This window comes from Dermacentor albipictus, chromosome 2 (genome assembly GCF_038994185.2).
Source record: "Dermacentor albipictus isolate Rhodes 1998 colony chromosome 2, USDA_Dalb.pri_finalv2, whole genome shotgun sequence".
Taxonomy (NCBI): Eukaryota; Metazoa; Arthropoda; class Arachnida; order Ixodida; family Ixodidae; genus Dermacentor; species Dermacentor albipictus.
In genome coordinates, this window is record NC_091822.1 from 80,107,163 (window position 1) to 80,120,037 (window position 12,875).

General features: G+C 49.0%; 1 protein-coding gene across 4 annotated transcripts in view; it reads right to left on the minus strand.

The window, feature by feature from the left end:
• Positions 1-12,875, minus strand: part of ssh (Protein phosphatase Slingshot) — a 420,346-nt gene that overhangs the window by 92,490 nt on the left and 314,981 nt on the right. The window lies entirely within an intron of this gene.

A 12,875-nucleotide genomic window follows, 5' to 3' on the forward strand; every position in this document is an offset into this window, starting at 1 on the left:
GTTGCCGTGTGAGGCGGCGGAAGTAATCGCCAGATTGAGTGCGCAGGATGCATACGATTATGCAAAAGTTAAGGCTAGTCTCCTGAAAAAATACCGCCTTTCAGCCGAAGCTTTTCGGCAAAGGTTTAGGAGCACAGGCAAGAAAGATAGCGAGGGCTATCCGGAGTTTGCATATAGCTTAAAGGCCAACCTAGTCGAGTGGCTTAAAAGCGCGGAAGCGTACGACAGCAGAGACATGATCACTGAATGCATGTGTTTAGAGCAGTTTTACAAAACCATCCCCCAAGCTGTGAAACTGTGGGTGCAAGACAGAGGTAATGTAAACACTGTGGAAAGGGCGGCTGAATTAGCCGAAGAGTACGCAACCCGCAGAAAGTTGAACGCCGAGGAGGGAAACTGGGACGGTCGAAATGGACCGCGGAAACCATTTCCGTTCAAAAAGGGTGCGCAAACTAGACGATCAGAGCCTGTAGACATGGCGGAAAAGCCCGCAGAAAAGAGCGAGGAGAAACTTAACGGAGAAACCGCACAAAAAGAACAGAAAAGAAAATTCGAATCTGTTAGACCAATTCGCTGTTACAAATGCCACAAACTGGGACATATAGCTGTAAACTGCGAGAAGTCTAGCGTAGTTTTTTCCTACGTGGAGGAAAAAGATGAGAATATGGAACTTTTAAGTCCGTATCTCCACAACCTGCAAGTTAATGGAAAACCATGCCGAGTGCTAAGAGACAGTGCCGCCACGCTGGACATTGTCCATCCGTCTTACGTGATGGTAGATGACTTCACCGGAGAAGTAGCATGGATAAAACAGGTTGTAGAAGAACACAGCGTGTGTCTGCCCATGGCCAAAGTCAAAATCAGTGGACCATTCGGGGAGCTAGAGACTGAGGCTGCAGTTTCCAAATTTTTGTCACTGCAGTATCCCTACATCTTTTCGAATCGTTCGAATCAGTTACTGCGTGACAGAGGGCTCAAACTGGGAGAGGGCATAGTACAGGCATTGACCCGAGGCCAAGCTCGTAAGATCGCGGCGCTTTCGGCTGAAAATGCTCAAGCTCCTCCAGCGGAAGCAGAAAAGGGGATAACTTCGACACCCGAATCCGAGCTAGGCCCGAGGGACAAAAGAACAGTTGAGGAGAGCCTGCCAGTTGACCAGCTCAATGAGAGCGTAGCACTAGAGTGTCACAGTTCTAGCCTGCAGGAAGAGCAAGTAGACGCGCTCACAAGCGAGACAGGGTCGTTATTATCACCGGCCTCAAAGAACTTTGATCAACTCTTACGCGTGGATAGAGAGCCACTGGCAGCTGAGCAAAAGAATGATGAGAGCTTAGCTAAATTACGTGACACAGCTAAAGAAGGCATTGCTAGGCGCAACGTAACGATACATGAGAGAGGAGGATTGTTGTATCGGCATTACAGAGATCGAAAGGGTAGGATTTTAGATCAGTTAGTCATACCTACTAAGTATAGGGAGGACCTTTTGAGTCTTTGTCATGGAAATGGGTGGTCCGGCCACCTAGGCATAAACAAATCAAAGGAAAGATTGCTTATGGAATACTACTGGCCTGGCTGTTTCAAAGATGTAGAAAACTTTGTAAGATCATGCGACGCCTGCCAGCGTTCTGGTAAACCAGGAGAGACTTGGAAAGCTCCACTGAAGGTAGTGCCCTAAATAACAGAGCCTTTCAGACGACTTGTAATAGACACGGTGGGGCCTCTTCCAAAAACAAAATCAGGCTACAGGTACTTGTTTACCATGCTGTGTCCGGCTACCAAGTTTCCAGAAGCAATCCCTTTGAAAGAGCTCAGCTCCACCGAAGTAGTAGACGCGCTTTTGACAGTGTTTGCACGAGTTGGGTTTCCAGCCGAAATTCAGGCAAATTCAGACGAGCGCACTGACTTCCACATTCTTGCAAAAGTGCGGGGTAAAGTTAATACACAGTTCTGTCTATCACCCTCAGTCAAACAGTGTAGAGAGGTGGCATTCGGTGCTTAAGCGAGTTTTGCGTGCGCTCTGTTACGAGCACAAGGAGGACTGGGAGAACTGTCTGCCGGCAACTTTGTTTGCTTTGCGAACGGTTCCACATGAGGCGACAGGGTTCTCACCAGGAGAACTAGTATATGAGAGGACACTCCGTTCTCCACTGAGAATGTTAAGAGAGATGTGGGAGGAAAGAGGGGAGAGTCCAACAGTGGTTGAATACGTGCTAAATTTACTGGAACGGCTAAGCGCAACCCGAGAACTAGTCGGAAAGAACATGGAAATAGCTCAAAGGAACGCCAAATTCTATTACGACAAGAATGCGAGGCTTCGTACGTTTAAAGTCGACTTAACGGTGAAAGCGGAAAAGTGTAGGTTTGGTTGTTCGCAGGTTACTTATCTGGGCCATGTTGTCGGTCAGGACATGAGACGGCCGGCTGAGCTGAAAATAGCGACGATTGGAGATTTTTCTCAGCCGATAACGAAAACGGACCTTCGTTCATTTTTGGGACTTGTGGTGTACTATCAACGGTACATTCCGAGTTACTCGCAATTGGCAAGTCCATTAACAGACGCCCTCCGAAAGGGAGCACCGAGTAACGTACACTGGGATAAGGACAAAGAGAACGCTTTCCAAAGTTTGAAAACGCTATTGGTTTCTCGCCCTGTGCTTCGCGCGCCAGACTACACAAAGGAATTCATAGTTCAATGCGACGCAAGCGACAGAGGTATGGGCGTGGTACTTAGTCAGGTCGGCGACGATAACGAGGAGCATCCTATCCTCTACGCCAGCCGTAAACTAAAGGTAAGAGAGGAAGCCTACAGCGCTTCAGAGAAGGAATGCGCTTGTTTGGTTTGGGCCGCCCAGAAGTTGTCGTGTTACTTGTACGGAGCGAAGTTCATCTTCGAGACCGACCACTGTCCTCTGACGTGGCTCAATCAAATGTCACACAAAAACGGCCGCTTGCTCCGATGGAGCCTCACTCTCTAAGAGTACAACTTCTCCGTTAGATGTAAGAAGGGAAAGTTGCATAGCAATGCGGATGGTTTGAGCAGGCTAATTTGAATTCTGCGTTTGAGGGTCCCGCCTAAATTTTAGGGTTACTAGTGTTAACTTTTATTAAGCGAAGAAGATCCCCTCTCATTTAGCAGGATTCCCTCCATGATTGCTGAATTTGTCAGCAGGAATTTGCTTCAGAAATTGGCATAGTGAAATGCAGCATTTTTTTGTTTCTGCACTTATGTTGTTGTTGTTTTTTTTGAAGCCTAGCGAGTCTAAAGTGAGAGCCAATGCACGTCATCTCGGCGCAGAGCCGTGTTGTGGGGTTCATTTTGCAGTTGCCTGTCCTTGTTGGATGTTTTGGGGCGGTGACATCAATGCACAAGTGGTCGCTGCGAGCCAAGACATCAATCCCCCCCCTGACCAGCAGCCGTTCTCTTCCTGCCTAGCGGTTGTCAGCGCTAGACAGTCGAGACTTTCCGGGCCATGGAGGCGCTGTCAAGAATGGCGAGCTGCGAAACAAGATTGCCACACAGTTACGACAGGGCGACACGACGCGCACCTCTCCCTCTCCGTCGCTGCAGCTGGGAGGCGTTCAAAGAAGCGGCCTTTGCGCTGGAATCCGCCGCCTTCCACCCGCCCCATCGACATTGTGACGGAACTAGTTCGGCGTGTGTGAACAATGATTCCGGAGTTCCCCAACGCGGAGCTGATTTGACACGCATGGACAAGCTGCCGTGGGGACAACGTATTTTGGTGCGTCTCACGCTTCGGCACCCCGCCAACGCCGTCGTCGGGCATCAGAGCGCGGTTGCCTTTGTGTCTATAAACTGATCTGCAGAGCCGCGGCGAGTTGGTGATGAGTAAACGAACAGTCGCCGCGTCGTAGGACAGGCGGATCGAGTGTATAAAAACTGTGGTTGTGCGAATGCTGAGAACACTTCTCTTGAGCAGTCATGTTAGACTGAGTCACTTCTCTCATGCAGTCATGTTGGACTGTTACTCTTTTTCTCAAGCAGTCATGTTAGACTGATTTAATTTCTGTAAATAAACCCTTTTTCCTCGTTCTCAATGAGAAGCAGTTCTTCACTTCATCAACGATCTCAGCGTAAATAAGTTGGACGACGGCATGGGCCAGCTACCTTCGAATTCATGCCGTACTCCAATCTTGGCAAAGGACCACGGACGATGGGATTGAGCCCCCAATCCTGACAACGCCGACGAGCACACTCTAGCAGCCGACAACAGCTGCTTATATCCACTCCATTGGTCCCTAGTTCCCTAGGTGAGAGAACCGTTCGACGTCATCGTCAACGCAGTCGACCCGCCGGTTGTCCATTACCTTGAGTCTTGAAAGGCGCGTCGGTTCCCCGAGCTGACCCCCGCAGCGCGGCCGCCGGGTGCCCATTGTCTTGCGCCTCTAAATTCCAAAGCTGCCTTTCTTATGTAGTCGCCACGAGTGTCAGCAGACGAACTAATCCTGGAGCCCCCGTACCGCAAAGCACCCTTTTGTTAGGGAAGCTCTTCTTGCTGCCGAGAGAGACCATATCGGCTGTGGCGGGTTCAGTAACAATAGTTGGTCCGCCGATCGCGTTTAGTCACAACGGCGCCGAGGGGGTGTTGAAGCGGCACCTCGAGGTCCCTACGAAATGAGTCACCGTAGAAATTGTGATAGGCTTCCATGGTTCTCTTGGGGGAAGCGCGCAACGCTCGCAGCTGCAGCTGGCTGAGAAAACTTGCATGTTGCCACCTCGGCAGGTCATTCCTAACACCACCAAGATCGAGCGTTTTTCGTACACTGTAGGAAATGATTCAACTCACGGACAGCACAGATTTCCTCAACCATCTATTTTTCGATAACGGGTGCGCTCACAGAAAAAAAGGAGAGAGAGAGAGCATAACAAAGGAAAGAAGGAAACGTTGCAACACGCCGCACTGCCGTGGCATGTGTATAGGAAATTAATTGAGGCTCTGTTGCGCACAAGGGTACAGACCTGAAGACAGCGTAGCGGTACGGGGTAAAATAAGGAAAAACTAACGAAAACAATAAAAATAAAAAAAACAAGCAAGCTCGAGCCACAAATCCTTCCAAAAAGTGACGCTAACACAATCGGGTCCTCAAGCCGCCAAATTTTACTGGCACCGATTCAAGGTCAATCTCAGTGCAGCCGCCACAAGAGTGCGAACGGCACGTACGGGAAGAAGGAATTGTTCCCTTCGTGCTGTTTTACGCTAAGTGCCACAACGTGCTAACGTTAATAAAGAACAGTGCGTGAATGCACACTTTCACTTCTTTTTTCTAGCTTTCCTCGTCTCTTTTATTGCTTTTTCTCTTAATCTCGCTCTGCTGGTTGAAACGTCACTTCAGCGTTTGTACAAATTGTTCAAAAAAAAAAATATGTGACCGACATGACGCTGCAGTCGTATGTGCACTGAGGAAGGACAAGTCGGCAGTCATTCACTTCTAGTCTCCGATGCACCCTTGCAGCTGAAGCGTTATCTTCCAAACCTTGTGCCCCATACTGTGCACAGTCACTTGCGGATTCCCGCAGAACTGGTTTGTCATATTCAGCGTCTACGCGATTCGAGTTGTCGACTAATCTAGGCCTCTCTTTGCGATCTGCCAGCCTCCTGGTTGGCTCAAGACGATAAGGGCGACCACCCCAGCAAGGCGTTGGTGCAAGGTTCCAAATGCGAAGCTTTCCTTTTGAGAAACTAATATGGGTTTCCTTTGTAGCTTCACGGTGTTCTCAGAAGGATGGCATTTGCTTTCTTCCTTGTTCATTAAAAAAAAACTTCCCCCTGGAGGAGCCATATATGGCGGTGCCGTGTTCTGGTGGTCAGGGCTGCGGGCGGTGGTTCGTTCGAAACCCGCCGCCAGAGGACCCAGCCGGTAAAAACGGGCACAGACGTGACCCTGACCTGGCGCCCAGCTTTTCTTCTGGGGTGTGCGTCTGGGAGAGCTATGGGCCTCGTAAATACCGCTTTTGGCTCCTTATGGATCGACACTGTCGGACAACTCCAACCTGAAAAGGTGGCACTCGAAGCGTAATGCCGCAATCACGTGGGACAACGGACTGCCGTGGATTACCGCTGTCGCTATATTTTTTTTTTTCTCTGCGTGTTTAGCAGAATAAATTAGCAAGGCCAGGTGGTCGAATCGCAATTTCCCCCGTAAAAATAAATATACCGTAATATATAATGTTTTAGTAACGCTGGAAAGCGCCCGCAGCTTCGAACAGGAGCAGCTGCGCCCGCAAAACACGAGCGAACGAGGGCGTCTTGAAACGCAAATGTGTTTTGGACTCAAACCAAGCAAGCGGCCGCCTCCTGGCTCGGCGCGCTATAGTTACGCGTTGGTGACAGGTAAACAGCCTTGCTGACGTCACGTTTACTTGCGCGATAATTAGAGAGCCTTTGCGAAGGGGTTCTCGGAAAAACGCTGGCCACCGACTGCGACCGCCGCCGAAACACCGACTTTTCGAGTTCGCGCATGCATGCACATTGCGAGCTCGGCACAGCGTGAACGAAATGGGACGCTTGCCGCAACAATCTATTCCACGTCGTTAAGAAAGAAAGAAAGAAAGAAAGAAAGAAAGAAAGAAAGAAAGAAAGAAAGAAAGAAAGAAAGAAAGAAAGGAAGAGAAAGTCACCGTCGCTTGACTTCTCAGGATCGTGGCGGAGTACAAAAGCAGATTGTTGAGTTATCAACTGCCCGTAATCCTGCGAATTGATATCTCGATCTTGCGACGCTATCAAGGCATTCAAGGCGTACAGTCAAGGCATTCCTATCAAGCAAACAAACCTCGTTCACTAACTAGCGCAAATGGCGAAATAATTGTAATAGAACACAAGAACGCGACAAATAACATTACGCGGGCGAGCGTACCCGTTCGCTGTCAAGCGTTTCTCGCCAACGGCAGTGTGGCACTGTACAGCTCACAGCCATAGAAAGCAGGACATAGTAAGCACGGAACACGGTCCCTAGAATGGCGTATATTCCTGTTCGGTCGCTTTCTGGTGAATACGCTGTAAAGAACGGCGGGTTGCACAACAAGATTGTCACCTTGCCACCCGATTACGACAAGGGGTGCAAGACGCGCACCTCCCGCTCTCCACCTCTCCGTGCTGCAGCTGCGAGGCGTTCAAAGAAGCGACCTTTGCGCTGGAACCCGCCGCCTTCCTCCAGCCCCTTCGACATGGTGACGGGACGAATTCGGTGTGTGGACAATGATTCTAGAGTTCCCCAATGCGGAGCTGATTTGACACGCCTGAAGAAGCTACCGCGGGAACGTCTTGTTTTTGTGCTTCTCACGGTTTGGAGTGGCTCGGAACAATGAGCGACGCGCGATCGACAACGTCGATTTTCCGGAACGGCACCACCTTCAACGCCGTCGCTTGGGCTTCGGAATGTGTGTGCCTTTGTGTCTGTAAACTGGTCTTCAGAGCAGCTGCGAGTTGGTGGTGTGTAAACGAACAGCCGCCGCGTCGTAGGACCAGCGGATCGAGTGTATAAAAACTGTGGTTGTGCGATTGTTGGACGCACTTCTCCTGAGCAGTCATGTTAGACTGGTTCACTTCTCTCATGCAGTCCTGTTGGACTAATACTCTTTTTTTCAAGCAGTCATGTTAGACTGAGTTAATTTCTGTAAATAAACCCCTTTTTCCTCGTTCTCGATGAGAAGCAGTTCTTCACTTCATCAACGATCTCAGCGTAAATAAGTTGGACGACGGCATGGGCCAGCTACCTTCGAATTCATGCCGTACTCCAATCTTGGCAAAGGACCACGGACGAAGGGATTGAGCCCCCAATCCTGACAACTGGTGGCAGCGGTGGGATGGACTTTGCGACATGGTGCTGTATCTGCGGTGAGTGCTTGGTTTTTGCTTTGACTTTCTAGGCTTCATTTTGTGGTTGTTCTGTTTAGAACAGTAGGGAAGCTAGATTGTTGTGTGTTAGCTAGGTTGTGTTTTACTAGCTAGATTTAGAGAGCAGAATCAAGGCAGTAAAGCAGCAGTCATGGAATTAAGGACACTGCTGAGAGACGAGTTGTTGATTGTTGGTGAGGAACTGGGCCTAGATGTACGTAAGGAAATGCTAAAATCAGAATTATTGCATATCATTTCCGAACAGGCCAGTGAGGAAGAAATTGAACTGGGGTTTGAACTTCTGAAAAAGAGAGAAGAACGAGAGAGAAAAGAAAGGGAGGAACGCGATAAAGATCGCGAGTTAAGAAAAATGCAACTTGAACTTGAAAGCAAACGTTTGGAGTTGTCTCAAGGAAGTGAAGGCGCTCTAGGACGATCAAGTGAGGCAGAATCGTACCGCATGGACAGGCTATTAAAGCCATATGAGGTCGGGACCGACATAGGCTTGTTCCTAAACAATTTTGAAAGGACTTGCGAAAAGATGAACTTCGGTCCGAGTACATGGCCACAGCGGTTGCTGTCTATGTTGCCGTGTGAGGCGGCGGAAGTAATCGCCAGATTGAGTGTGCAGGATGCATATGATTATGCGAAAGTTAAGGCTAGTCTCCTGAAGAAATACCGCCTTTCAGCCGAAGCTTTTCGGCAAAGGTTTAGGAGCACAGGCAAGAAAGATAGCGAGGGCTATCCGGAGTTTGCATATAGCTTAAAGGCCAACCTAGTCGAGTGGCTTAAAAGCGCGGAAGCGTACGACAGCAGAGACATGATCATTGAATGCATGTGTCTAGAGCAGTTTTACAAAACCATTCCCCAAGCTGTGAAACTGTGGGTGCAAGACAGAGGTAATGTAAACACTGTGGAAAGGGCGGCTGAATTAGCCGAAGAGTACGCAACCCGTAGAAAGTTGAACGCCGAGGAGGGAAACTGGGACGGTCGAAATGGACCGCGGAAGCCATTTCCGTTCAAAAAGGGTGCGCAAGCTAGACGATCCGAGCCTGTAGACATGGCGGAAAAGCCCGCAGAAAAGAGCGAGGAGAAAGTTAACGGAGAAACCGCACAAAAAGAACAGAAAAGAAAATTCGAATCTGTCAGACCAATTCGCTGTTACAAATGCCACAAACTGGGACATATAGCTGTAAACTGCGAGAAGCCAAGCGTAGTTTTTTCCTACGTGGAGGAAAAGGATGAGAATATGGAACTTTTAAGTCCATATCTCCACGACCTGCAAGTTAATGGAAAACCATGCCGAGTGCTAAGAGACAGTGCCGCCACGCTGGACATTGTCCATCCGTCTTACGTGATGGTAGAGGACTTCACCGGAGAAGTAGCATGGATAAAACAGGTTGTAGAAGAACACAGCGTGTGTCTGCCCATGGCCAAAGTCAAAATCAGTGGACCATTCGGGGAGCTAGAGACTGAGGCTGCAGTTTCCAAATTTTTGTCACTGCAGTATCCCTACATCTTTTCGAATCGTTCGAATCAGTTACTGCGTGACAGAGGGCTCAAACTGGGAGAGGGCATAGTACAGGCATTGACCCGAGGCCAAGCTCGTAAGATCGCGGCGCTTTCGGCTGAAAGTGCTCAAGCTCCTCCAGCTGAAGCAGAAAAGGGGATAGCTTCAATACCCGAATCCGAGCTAGGCCCGAGGGACAAAAGAACAGTTGAGGAGAGCCTGCCAGTTGACCAGCTCAATGAGAGCGTAGCACTAGAGTGTCAGAGTTCTAGCCTGCAGGAAGAGCAAGCAGACGCGCTCACAAGCGAGACAGGGTCGTTATTATCACCGGCCTCAAAGAACTTCGATCAACTCTTACGCGTGGATAGGGAGTCACTGGCAGCCGAGCAAAAGAATGATGAGAGCTTAGCTAAATTACGTGACACAGCTAAAGAAGGCATTGCTAGGCGCAACGTAACGATACATGAGAGAGGAGGATTGTTGTATCGGCATTACAGAGATCGAAAGGGTAAGATTTTAGATCAGTTAGTCATACCTACTAAGTATAGGGAGGACCTTTTGAGTCTTTGTCATGGAAATGGGTGGTCCGGCCACCTAGGCATAAACAAATCAAAGGAAAGATTGCTTATGGAATACTACTGGCCTGGCTGTTTCAAAGATGTAGAAAACTTTGTAAGATCATGCGACGCCTGCCAGCGTTCTGGTAAACCAGGAGAGACTTGGAAAGCTCCACTGAAGGTAGTGCCCTTAATAACAGAGCCTTTCAGACGGCTTGTAATAGACACGGTAGGGCCTCTTCCAAAAACAAAATCAGGCTACAGGTACTTGTTTACCATGCTGTGTCCGGCTACCAAGTTTCCAGAAGCAATCCCTTTGAAAGAGCTCAGCTCCACTGAAGTAGTAGACGCGCTTTTGACAGTGTTTGCACGAGTTGGGTTTCCAGCCGAAATTCAGGCAGATCAAGGGTCAGTATTCACGAGCGCACTGACTTCCACATTCTTGCAAAAGTGCGGGGTAAAGTTAATACACAGTTCTGTCTATCACCCTCAGTCAAACAGTGTAGAGAGGTGGCATTCGGTGCTTAAGCGAGTTTTGCGTGCGCTCTGTTACGAGCACAAGGAGGACTGGGAGAACTGTCTGCCGGCAACTTTGTTTGCTTTGCGAACGGTTCCACATGAAGCGACAGGGTTCTCTCCAGCAGAACTAGTGTATGGGAGGACACTCCGTTCTCCACTGAGAATGTTAAGAGAGATGTGGGAGGAAAGAGGGGAGAGTCCAACCGTGGTTGAATACGTGCTGAATTTACTGGAACGGCTAAGCGCAACCCAAGAACTAGTCGGAAAGAACATGGCACTAGCTCAAAAGAACGCCAAATTCTATTACGACAGGAATGCGAGGCTTCGTACGTTTAACGCCGGAGACCAGGTAATGATCCTCAAACCTTCAAGAAAGAACAAGCTTGAAGTTCACTGGGACGGGCCCGTTAAAGTGTTGCACAAACTTTCAGAAACTAACTATGCTTTGAGAATGCCCGGTCGCAGGAAGGAAGTGAGGATATATCACTGTAATTTGATGAAGCCGTATGTAGAGCGGAGCGGAGTCGTTAACTATACTGTCAAAGAGCCGGATGGCATCGGTACCAAGTTTAAGGAGGATAGGGCAACCTCCAACTCTGAAATCGGCCTAGAAGAAGTAGTGGAACACTCGGTAAGCTCTCATGCTCTAAGACCCGAGCAGCTAGATGAGCTAAAAGGGGTGTTAGGGGAATATCTCGACAGATTCAGCGATCGGCCGGGTAGAACCGAACTGATAACGCATGAAATTGAGCTGACCTCTACCGAACCAGTAAGATCAAAACCTTACAGGGTGTCTCCAAGACAGAGAGAGATTATGGAGGCAGAGATACAGCGCATGCTAGAGTTGGGAGTTATTGAGCCCGCTGAGAGTGACTACACGTCACCGCTAATACTCGTAGAAACCCCTAACAAGGACCCTCGTCCGTGTGTTGACTACAGGAAGTTAAATGCGATCACTAGGGATCAGCTGTACCCGATACCCAACATTGAGGAACGAATTGAAAGAGTTAGCGCTGCTAAATACATTTCAACTATAGATCTCGTGCGGGGGTACTGGCAAGTTCCCCTTTCAGAAAGTGCCAGCCGCTATGCCGCATTCATCTCGCCTGTAGGCACTTTTCGCCCTCTCGCACTCAGCTTCGGGCTGAAGAACGCGCCGTTTAGCTTCTCTAAGTTAATGGATATTGTCCTAAAAGACTTGCAGGAGTTCGCCTTACCTTATCTTGATGATGTAGCCATTTTTTCGGACAGCTGGGAACAACACGTATCGCACCTCAAACAGGTGTTCTCACGGTTGAGGGAAGCCGGCTTAACGATGAAAGCGGAAAAGTGTAGGTTTGGATGTTCGCAGGTTACTTATCTGGGCCATGTTGTTGGTCAGGGCATGAGACGGCCGGCTGAGCTGAAAATAGCTACGATTGGAGATTTTTCTCAGCCGCGCACGAAAACGGACGTTCGTTCATTTTTGGGACTTGTGGGGTACTATCAACGGTACATTCCGAATTACTCGCAATTGGCAAGTCCATTAACAGACGCCCTCCGAAAGGGAGCACCGAGTAACGTACACTGGGATAAGGACAAAGAGAACGCTTTCCAAAGTTTGAAGACGCTATTGGTTTCTCGCCCTGTGCTTCGCGCGCCAGACTACACAAAGGAATTCATAGTTCAATGCGACGCAAGCGACAGAGGTATGGGCGTGGTACTTAGTCAGGTCGGCGACGATAACGAGGAGCATCCTATCCTCTACGTCAGCCGTAAACTAAATGTAAGAGAGGAAGCCTACAGCGCTTCAGAGAAGGAATGCGCTTGTTTGGTTTGGGCCGCCCAGAAGTTGTCGTGTTACTTGTACGGAGCGAAGTTCATCTTCGAGACCGACCACTGTCCTCTGACGTGGCTCAATCAAATGTCACACAAAAACGGCCGCTTGCTCCGATGGAGCCTCACTCTCCAAGAGTACAACTTCTCCGTTAGATATAAGAAGGGAAAGTTGCATAGCAATGCGGATGGTTTGAGCAGGCTAATTTGAATTCTGCGTTTGAGGGTCCCGCCTAAATTTTAGGGTTACTAGTGTTAATTTTATTAAGCGAAGAAGATCCCCTCTCATTTAGCAGGATTCCCTCCATGATTGCTGAATTTGTCAGCAGGAATTTGCTTCAGAAATTGGCATAGTGAAATGCAGCATTTTTTTTTTGTTTCTGCACTTATGTTGTTGTTGTTTTTTTTTGAAGCCTAGCGAGTCTAAAGTGAGAGCCAATGCACGTCATCTCGGCGCAGAGCCGTGTTGTGGGGTTCATTTTGCAGTTGCCTGTCCTTGTTGGATGTTTTGGGGCGGTGACATCAATGCACAAGTGGTCGCTGCGAGCCAAGACATCAATCCCCCCCTGACCAGCAGCCGTTCTCTTCCTGCCTAGCGGTTGTCAGCGCTAGACAGTCGAG